The sequence below is a fragment of the Chenopodium album genome, chromosome 22 (assembly GCF_948465745.1).
Source record: "Chenopodium album chromosome 22, dcCheAlbu1.1, whole genome shotgun sequence".
In the NCBI taxonomy this organism is placed as follows: domain Eukaryota; kingdom Viridiplantae; phylum Streptophyta; class Magnoliopsida; order Caryophyllales; family Amaranthaceae; genus Chenopodium; species Chenopodium album.
In genome coordinates this window covers 13,944,286-13,955,344 of record NC_137855.1, presented here as the reverse complement: position 1 = coordinate 13,955,344, position 11,059 = coordinate 13,944,286, and the positions used below count along the sequence as shown (strand labels likewise).

General features: G+C 33.5%; 1 pseudogene; it reads right to left on the bottom strand.

Annotated features, from left to right (window-relative positions):
* Positions 1-7,653: 7,653 nt before the first annotated feature.
* LOC145603990 (cytosolic sulfotransferase 5 pseudogene) lies at positions 7,654-8,670 on the bottom strand (annotated as a pseudogene).
* Between the last annotated feature and the right edge of the window lie 2,389 nt (positions 8,671-11,059).

Sequence of the window (11,059 nt, the reverse complement as noted above, 5' to 3'; positions counted from 1 at the left end):
CTTAGCTACCATAGATTTAGCTAGGTCTAGGTACAGAATCATCTTAGAATCTTTAGCTGCAAATTAGCATTCATCAGACTTGCGACCAAGAGGGAATCACAGAACACCTACAACCTGGAAGCTCCAAGATCCTTTGCTAGATCCATTCTGCAATCAAAGCTTCATACTCTGCTTCGTTATTAGTAGCTTTAAATTCACAACAAATATATTGTACCATCATATCCCCCTGTGGCGACTTTAACACTACACCTAGACCGGCACCTCGGAAATTAGATGATCCATCTACATACATGTTCCAGGTACCTGGTCTTGTAACCTGGGTAATCTGCTTCACTTCTTGCTCTGCTTGCTACTCTAGTTCGGGTCTGAAGTCAGCCACAAAGTCGGCTAAGGCTTGTGACTTTATTGCTGTCTAGGTTCATACTTGATATCCAAGCCACTTAGTTCGATTGCCCATTTGCTCATTCGACCTGTCAGTTCTGGTCTGCGTAGCACATCCTTGATGGAATAGTTAGTTTTCACCACTATTGGGTCTGCATCATGAAAACGGGTTTCTCTTTATCGTCAAGATGCATTAGAATCTGGTTGTAGCCTGAATACGCGTCTATGAATGTAAGTAGCTCATGCCCAACTGTGGCATCTACCATTGAGTCGATATGAGACAGCGGGAACGGGTCCTTGGGGCATGCTTTATTCAGTTTGTGAAGTCGATGCAGACTCTCTAGGTTCCATTCTTTTTGCCAACGACGACCATGTTACCCAGCCAAACTGGATACTTGACTTCCTTATCTTTCCTGTATCTAACAGCTTCCGCACTTCTTCATTTATGATCTAGTTTCGCTTTGGTGCAAATTTTCTTCTTTTATGCTTCACTTGTTTCATGTTAGGATCTACATTGAGCTTGTAAGTGATGATTTCTTGGCTGATTCCCTTCATGTCTCGGTGAGACCAAGCAAAACAATCTGAATTCTCCTTGAAACACTTGATGATGGCTTCTCTCTAATATGCAGGTAATGCTACTCCCGTCTTAACTATCCGATCTGACTTAAATTAATCCAGCACCACATCTAATTGCAGCTTGTCTTGTTGCTCATGTGCTGGATTCTGCTGTAATTGCTAGATTGAGGGCCCATGAGGGTTCATGGCAATCTGGTAGTATTCTCTGGCTTGCTTTCTATCTCCTTTGACCACTACTACCCCCTGTGGACTTGAAAACTTCAGAAGCTGATGGTAGGTTGATGGGATGGCTTTCATTTTATAGATCCATAGGGTTCTTACTATTACATTATAGGCAGTCTTACAATCAATTGCATGGAACTTATGCATCATGCTTACACCTTTCAGCAAGGTTGGCAACTGGATTTCTTCTAGGGTATTCATAGTTTCACCATTAAACCCAACCAGCATTGTAGATCTTTTGGCGATATCTAATTCCTTGATTCCAGCTTGATCTAGGGGTATCCTTGAAGATTATATTAGCTGAGCTTCCATTGTCAACTAGTACCCTTTTCATTAAGTAATGATCAATATGGCGAAAGATAAACAGACAATTATGATGCTCTGGTTCGTTGAATCTTCTTTCATCAAACACTATGTTCATTTTGTCCAATGCTTTGTCTTCTTTAGTGGGATGGGTCTGAGGGATGCTGGAAGCTGACGTGTCGACCCTTGCTATCTTCTTCACATTAGAATAGGTCATACGGCTTATGCTTGATCCTCCGGCTATGGCACTAATTACTACGCTGGGGGGAGGCCAAGCTAGTGGACCTGGCAAGGCTTCCTTCTTGCCTTCAGGCGCCTTTCCTTTTTTCCTTGGGAGATCTTTCAGGTACCCTTTTTTAAGTAACCAGGCTACGTCTCTCATAAATACATTGTATTCATCGGTCCTGTGCCCATGGTCCCCATGATATTCACACCATCTGGTCTTATCCTTCTGGTGATCTGGCTTGTCACTCTTTTTGGGCCACCTGACAGGTTGATATCTTTCAGAGCATTGACTACTCCTATTACATCCACATTGAATCCGTACGGCTGGATATCAGGATGATCTTCTGGCTCTGGCCTGCTGGAGCCTTCATCTGCTTTTGAATCTGACACACTGCTTATATTATTGTGCCTAGGATTATCACACTAGTTACTTTGCCTGGGGCCAGAATACTGATTTCCAGAATACCTAGTTGGTCTTCTTGCAACTAGGCCCCTTGCTTGCTCGTCTTCTTCTACACAGACCTCGGCAATTGCCCTGGTTTTGACTTCTTTAAAAGAGGTACAAGGATACCTGATCAACTCATAATACAACCTAGATTGGTGATTGAGACCTCTGCGGAATGATTCTACTGCAGTTAAATGATCGCAATTTTTGATGTTGACCATCTCTCTATTGAACCTGTCCTCAATACTCTCTGGTTGTTTCATTCTGCTTCAAGACAACTCGATACAGGTCACTGCTCTGCTTTTCCAATTCTCTGCTGGTTGCGAACTACTGATAGAACTTATCCACCAAGCTGTGGAAGCTGCTGATAGATCCAGGCTTCAGGTTGATCATTCATTGGAGAGCAGATCAAGATAAAGTAGCGCCAAAGGACTTGCACATAGTGGGTTCAATAAGTTCCCACGCAATTGATAGTTGCCACATTTTTTGCTTGTACTAGGCCACATGGTCTTGAGGATCAGTGGTCCCATCATATAGCTTGGGAAATGCTGGAATGTTCAGCTTCGTGGGAATTCGAACTCGCACAATTTCTTCCACGAAGGGGGATTCAGCGAATCCATTAGGGGATTCATAAGCTACAGGTTTTGGCACACCTAGCAGCCGGGTCAAGAGCTTCATCATTTTTCGGTCTTGGGCCTCGATGATAGCCACTTTCTTGGCCATAGGGTCAGTGTCTCCTCCACCAGACTCTTTCTCAGGTTTCTTATCCCTATCTCCTTCTCCATCAGATTCATCGAATGAGATCAGGGAGAATTGGGAGATATCTTCAGTCCTGACCCTTCTTTTCTTATTACTCTTGACATATTCAAGCTCCTTTTTTAACTTCTCCAAAGTCTCCTAGTGAGATTGGGATTCATTTTGGAGCTTCTGGTTATGCTCTCGGGTAACTCTCAGCACTTCCTTGGTTTCCTGCAACTGCTCAAGGATCTCAGCCATAGGGAATGGAAATGAGAATGATAAATCAAATGGAATGATTAGGGTGATCTAACTGTGTCCCCACAGACGACACCAAACTGTTTAGGTCAAAATCTGATTGCCAGATAAGACCAGACTCAATTGGACTATAGCTAGACTAATAGATATGCAAATGATGATGCAGGTTCAAGGAACGACAATGAATGATTTAAAAGAAATGAACAAAGGGGAAAAGAAGAAAAAGAGAGGATATGATGACGCAGAAAATCCCAAGAATAAGGGTAAAAACTGCGGGTGGCTATGAGTCCACCAATCCACTAGGTTGGGAATTGAGTACAAGTACAATATATGCTTATAATGAATCTGTAATATCGCTAATAATTGCTAATTTCTATTGAATGTAAAGCTTAGAGATTGTATGATGTCATTTTACAATGACTCTTGTTATATTTATAATAGAAAAGCCTTTTAGAAGTCCTCCAACGTCTCTCTTCCAGATTCCTTGAAAACCGGAGTTAGTTGCTAGATTCTATTCCGAGTTTCATGCCTCATTCTCCATGTTTCATCCGTTGTGGTTTGACTTGTCCCTTGTTAGTAGTTAGCTATAGCTTACTGGCTCCTATTCTCATGGAACTCCTCTTGACTCATTCAACTTGGATTTTCATGGAATATTCCTCAGAAGGATCTTCATCTAACTCCCTTTGACTATATGAAACCAAGTCATTGACTTCGTGGCAACCTATAACCTGTAACCTAGCAACCTGCAGACATATGAACCTGTAGCAATAATTTAGGCACGACAGTATTAGCTAACAACTATTTACCAAATATTTTTTCTCAAATAACTAATTCAAACAATAAGTCAAACTAGTTTATACAATCAATTAATTATACCAGTACATAAAAATAATTTAAAGAACTAACAACTGTCCTCTTGTTTCCAAACATGGCTTTAATATTTGCTATTACTCCCTTACTTAATATTTGCTATTACTCCCTTGCTTAATATTATTTCATATTACTTCCTCCATTTCTAAGTACATGCTATAGTTTGACTTTTGGCATTATTCATACATTAACTTTGACTATTTTTTTTATACTAATGTGTAACAATCAAGTGTTAGGGTAATATGTTGTTGACTACCTTAGGTTAGTCATAATGTTTGTTTTCAAATATTAAGTTTTTCATATTTTTGTCTAGTACATAGATGCATATATCTATGGTCAAACTTATGCATTCGCATGTGTGCTGGCTAAATTGTTGTAAGTACGTAGAAATGTGTATGTTGATATGATATTATATATTGAGATAGGAATGTGTATGTTGATATGATATTTTGAGAATAATATCATATGAGATATTATTGTAATACTAGGAGTCTAGTATTAAGAGATAGGATGAAATATAAAGATATTGTGATAATACATTGTGATAATATTATGATATTTAGAAATATTAGGGTTAGATATTCTAATTGTTCATCTATATTATAATATGACCGAATATTATGAATGGAAAAAATACAATGATAAAACTAAATAACTAATACAACTATCTTTTGAACTGTATGCACAATAATTTTCCATGAGCTCATCTCTCTATTGCTTGATTTTCCCAGTAGAGTTGGTGTCTTAGACTCTTACCTTCTATTTTTTTTTGGTTCTGTATATGCTATTGGCTCAATAATAGAAACTGTTCTCTAGCCATCAAACAATATGGGATGAACTGCCTGCAGTTAGATTTGCTATTTGATTTCGTAATGATTATATTAAAATTGTTTTGTAAATTGGTTTGGAATGCACATTCACATTTCCATTTGTATAATAATCGTTTTGTAAAGTGGTATCGTCATTAAAGCTATAATTGAAAGGTTCATTGTCTCGACTTGCCTGATTGGGACTCGAATTAGATTTTCATTAGTTATAAAAACTTACATTTTTTTGTCTATTCTATTTCTATTTGTATGTCGTGTTGTGTTGGGTTATGTCAATGAAATTATGCGAACTTTAGCTATTTTATCACCGTTATTAATTTTTTGTACATCGTGTCTAGTCTTCTTATGTATGTGCCATTCTTTTTCTACAAAGTGTTGCACAACTTTGGCCCACAACCTGACACACATAGTACCATGTCGTGTCCTATGCTAATGTTATGGTCATTTTTTTTTCCTATATGTTGGGTCATGTCATGTTTTAAACCGACCCAACTCAATAGAGGAATTCTAAGACTCTAGTAGTTAGAGTCATAAATGACTCTAATAAGGACATATCCGTTCATTCACTTTTACTGCACTTGGAAAAAAAAATGTTAAAACATGCGTTGGAATTTCATTATACTTTAGATGGTATCATCATGATACCAACAACCTTATTCAGTAATACCAACAAATGCAAAAATATTTTGTTGGTATTGATATAATTTGTTGTTAGTATCATTTGAAATACCAACGTGTGTTATTAGAGTCTTTCATGACTCTAATAATTATTAAAGCCTAAGAATTCCTCAACTCAATATCAACTGTAATTATAAGGTGATAGTGATTTGGCATAAGCCTGAGTAGTATAATCTCATCACAAATGTTACACAAATAGCTTTAGTTTTTTAATATCATTTGATTTGAAGAAAAATTATTTCTTTCAACTTACTAGTACATGCTTACTAGTACACTAGGTTAAAATCCCGTGCAATGCACGTTTGTTTAATATTTTTGACAATAATATTACAAAATATAAAGTATATAAAAGATATTCAAAACTATTTCATTTGGGTATATATGGAATATGATTGTCAAACTGAAAAGAAAATACATAAGGTATAAATAATTAAATAGTTTATTTAAAGATTTTGCAAAAAAAAAAAAAAAGAAAAAAAAATAGAGAAAAGCGAAAAAGGCGGGAAATTTTTTCACAAGATAATGACAAGTGTCATGAAAAGATTTGCTTTTAGTATAGGTTAATAGATAGATGCTAAGCATCAAACAATCAAACTTGCAAATAAATTAATAGCTAGCTAATACAATTATACGAAAGGCCCTGTTCTTTTGAGCTTCTGGGCAGAGCAGAGTAGAGCAGAGCAGGGGTCAGCAGAGCAGAGCAGATTTCAGCAATATTATTATTAATATTAATACTATTATTATTATTATTATTATTATTTATTATTATTATTATTACTATTATTATTATTACTATTATTATTATTATTATTATTATTGTCGTTACTACTGCTATTATTATTATTATTATTATTATTATTATTATTATTATTATCATCATCATCATCATCATTATTATTTTTATTATTAATATTAATATTATTTTATTTTAAGTATTATTACTATTATTATCACATTTAATTATTATTATTATTTTTATTATTATTATTAATATTATTATAATAATAATAATAATAACAATAATAACAATAATAATAATAATAATAATTATTATTATTATTATTATTATTATAATTATTATAATTATTATTATTATTATTATTATTATTATTATTATTATTATTATTATTATTATTATTAACGAGTGCATACCATTGATTTAGGTGAATGAAAACATAAATAGATGTGTACCATCATTAACATATGTTAATAGTAGAAAGATAAAAGACAATAGTTTAACATTTGCAAATTATTACAACCACATATCAATATAGGAACATAATTAGATAAGAGTTTAACATCGTGGTGAATTAACCATCTACTTCCATATGATCTTCATTTTCATCATCTTCATTGTCGCTTTCATCTTCATTGTCATCACCTTCATTGTCGCTTTTCGATCGATTAGCCCTCCAAATTCGGCGTGCTATACAATGTCGCACTTTTGCCATACTATCTTTGCGCCATTGTGCAAACATAGTTGAATCTCCTACTCCTATATTCGCATCATGTTGAATGATTGGTATGCCAAGCGTATGCATCCGAATAAAATAATATTTTAGTATTATTATTATTTCCTCAGGAAAAAATATTATGTGTTATTATTATGATCAATATATATTTAGAAATTGTTATAAGTTATTACTAATTAATATTATTATAAATATTAATAATTATTATTGTGAATATTAATTATTATTATTTTATGTTAATTATTATTATTATTATTATTATTATTAAATATAAATTATTATTATTAAATATTAATTATAAATTATTATTATTATTATTATTGTTATTGATATTATTAATTATTTATTTTAAAGATATTATTAATTATTATTTTTAATCCAGAGCAAAGCATAGCAGCTCTAAAGAACAGGGCCTTATACAATAGTAAAACTTTTATTTATGTTTGCTAGGCAAATGAGAAAATTTTGTCAAATCAAGATAAGATTACACAAACACAAAGACATATAGAAACACCAATAGATAAAGGGATGAGAGAGCCTTCTCATAGGAAGATCCACTAATACGATTATTGATTCATTATACCTTAGAAGAACAAAGTAACAATTTTTTTTTTTTTTTTTATTGACATGAAATTGATTCAATAACTTGAAAACACTAAAATTACTTGGAAGGATGAATTTTGAATTCAAATCCAGAACCCGCAAACTTCTGTTTTATCACTTGATCCAATCGTTCAAACATGAGAGGGCTTAAGTGATTAACCCAATCACCAATTTCCCCCTTTCGGAAAATAGTCTTATTTTGTAAATTAGATACTTTCGATGTTTTAAGTATTCCCGTCTTATTCACCTCCAATTCCTTCAAATTTTTCAAGCTACATAGCTCTAAAATCTTTTCAATAACCCCTTGTTTTTCCTCCTCTAAGGAGAATTCACACCCTAAGAACTTTGCCAATCTCTTCAACTCTACAACCCCATCTTCCTTCAAATCTTCATACTTTAAAAACAACACCTTATTCGGCGTCTCCAAACTTTGCTTCCAATACCCTAAAACATGATCCCAATGTGGTTCGCCGGGTTCCATACCCCTACAAGATAAGTCAAAGTAAGTTTCAAAGGAAACACCATTCTTACTTTTCACTAGCTCATTCGATGAAGTGAAGTGCCACCCTGAAACTAGCACATCAAATGGATTTCGAGCTATATACACTATTTTGCACGCGCTGTCCTTCATCGACTTATTAAGGGTTACATAAGGGTCATGCGTCGCGAAAATCCTAGGGGAGGAAATTTGGTTTAAACCAAGAGCATTATGATCATCACCCGTATAAAAATTTGTCAAAAAGGGTACTAATTCATGAGGGTTATGGGTAAGCAAAGGGTGATTGGTATAGGTAAACTCGGTACGATGAATAGTATATACCAAAGATTTTAACCAAGTTGTGCCACATTTTGGCTTGCTAACTAAGATAATGTCTGTGTCTTGAGCTTGGAATTTTTGGTGAACTTTGATAACCGAGGGAAGCATTCTTGAGACGTGCCAACATCCTTGGTAAAATGAAAGTTCAAGACCAGGAATTTCTCTGTGTTTTGGAAGATTTGTTAGTGATAATGTTTCATTTATTTCTTCTCGGTTGGTATTTTTCTCATCATGTTTCACAATTATAGGAGGGTTCATTGTGTTTCGGTATTTTTCTAATTTTTTGTGGATATCAGCTATTGCACTTCTTCGCTTGAAATTGTGTTTTTATGAATTGTCTTATTTTTTGTTTTTTTTTTTTTTATGAATTGTCTTATGTTACTATCGTATTGTTATATACTAACCCCACGTTGGCATACACCTTTGTAACTACACTGTAAATTATTTTCACTTATTTTATTCCAAAACATTAAAGTTCAAGTATTATTCTTTTTTCTTTGTCACCTCATGGTTCAAAATTGCAATGTTGGCCATGATGCAGACTTAGCTTAGAGATGTGGGTCATAATGCAAACATAGCTTAGAGGTGTTCAGTAAAAAATAATATTCAGTAAAAATAATTTCATTTCAGTAAAAAATAATTTCAGTTCAGCAAAAATAATTTTAGTTCAGTAAAAATAATTTCAGTTCAGTAAAATTCAGTAAGGCCCTGTTCACTTCACCTTAAAAAAATAATATTAAGTAAAAATAATTTCAGTTCAGCAAAAATAAGTTCAGTTCAGTAAAAATAATTTCAGTTTAATAAAAATAATTTCAGTTTAGTAAAAATAAGTTCAGTTCAGTAAAAATAATTTCAATTCAGTAAAATTAAGTTCAGTTTAGTAAAATTCAATAACTATAAAGAAGAAATATAATAGAAAATCAGTAAAAATAATTTCAGTTCAGCAAAAATAATTTTAGTTCAGTAAAATTAATTTCAGTTCAACAAAATAAATTTCAGTTCAGTAAAATTAATTTCAGTTCAGTAAAAATAATTTAAGTTCAGCAAAAATAATTTTAGTTCAGTAAACTTAATTTCAATTCAGCAAAAATAAGGTGAAGTGAACAGGGCCTAACTTTAAAGAGGAAATAGAACATAAAATCCGTAAAAATAATTTCAGTTCAGCAAAAATAATTTCAGTTTAGTAAAATTAATTTCAATTCAGTAAAAATAATTTAAGTTCAGCAAAAATAATTTCAGTTCTCTAATGTTGGTTGTTCTCTAATATGGTTGAATATTAAAAGCACATTTAATGAGTTTGGTGTAAATTAGTCATTACTGTTGACCAAAAGTTATATAGATATTTTAAGGTACTCCTATGTCCCTAATTTTTTGCCCCATTTGACTTTTCACGGTCTCTAAGGCACGTCTTAATTCGTATATAACTCCATTTTCATACGCGTAAAAAAAATATTAAAACTAGATATTAATAAAATATACAATGAGACGAATGTAACCCGACCTCATATGACTACATTAACTCTTATTGATGAATAGAAATTTATGGTCAAAGTTTTTGAAGTTTTACCCATTTATTTGCAATGGGGCAAAAAATAGGGACAAATGGAGTATTTAATAGTCATAAATTTAATGCTATCGTGGATAACGCTTAAAAAAATGTGCTGAAAAGATATTCCCTAAATTTCATAAAATTCTTTCTATTTCCTTCAAGTGAGTTTCATGAATTATTAATCACTTTTACTTTATTATTTTATCAAAAATTACAATTGTTTTACCCTAATTAGCACAATGTCTGACCTTTATTTATTTTTAAGCAAATTTTGATTTTTCACACCATAACATAGCACAAAAATGTTTTTTTAACACTACCAAAAAAAATATAAAACACCACAAAATAGTTCAAAAAATCGATTTTACCACAACCAAACATTTTGCATCCAAATATCAGTTAAGTGTGGTCCACATTGTCACGTGTCATCATATTATTGGTTAAAAAAAAGAAAAATTTAAAATAATTTTAAAAAATAATAAAAACCCTTAAACCAACCCAGCCACACATCACCACCCCTCCCCTGCCACACCCCCACAGCCGCCACCCTACCTTCAGTGCAACCCCTCCCCAGCTCAGCCACCGGAATCCGTCTCCTCCTTTCCCTCCACCTTAAATCCGTGAAATTTTCCACCCAAAACGGCTCCTTTCCCCAAAAATGACCACGAAATAAGCCGGTTTAGGGTCAAAATCGACCACTCAACCCCGAAACCAGCCAATATCATCGACCTTTGGTGGCAAACACTACTAGAAAACTGGCAATTTCCGACGGATTTGTTCCGACGGACACTAAATTCCGTCGGAAATAGTGAATTTTTCGACGGATTTTAGTTTCGTCGGAATATTCCGACGGATTTCACAATTCCGTTGGAAATCCGTCGGAAATTTCCGACGGAAATTAAATCCGTTGGAATATATGTGTTTCCGACGGAATTTTCCGTCGTAAATTTCCATTTCCGACGGAATTTTAGTTCGTCGGAAATTTCCGACGGATTTTTCCGTTGGAATAATATTTAAAAAAAATAAAAACCATTTTTTTTATTAACCCTAACTCGCTGCCCTTACCCACTTGTATTTCCGCCCCCTTTTTCTTCTCTC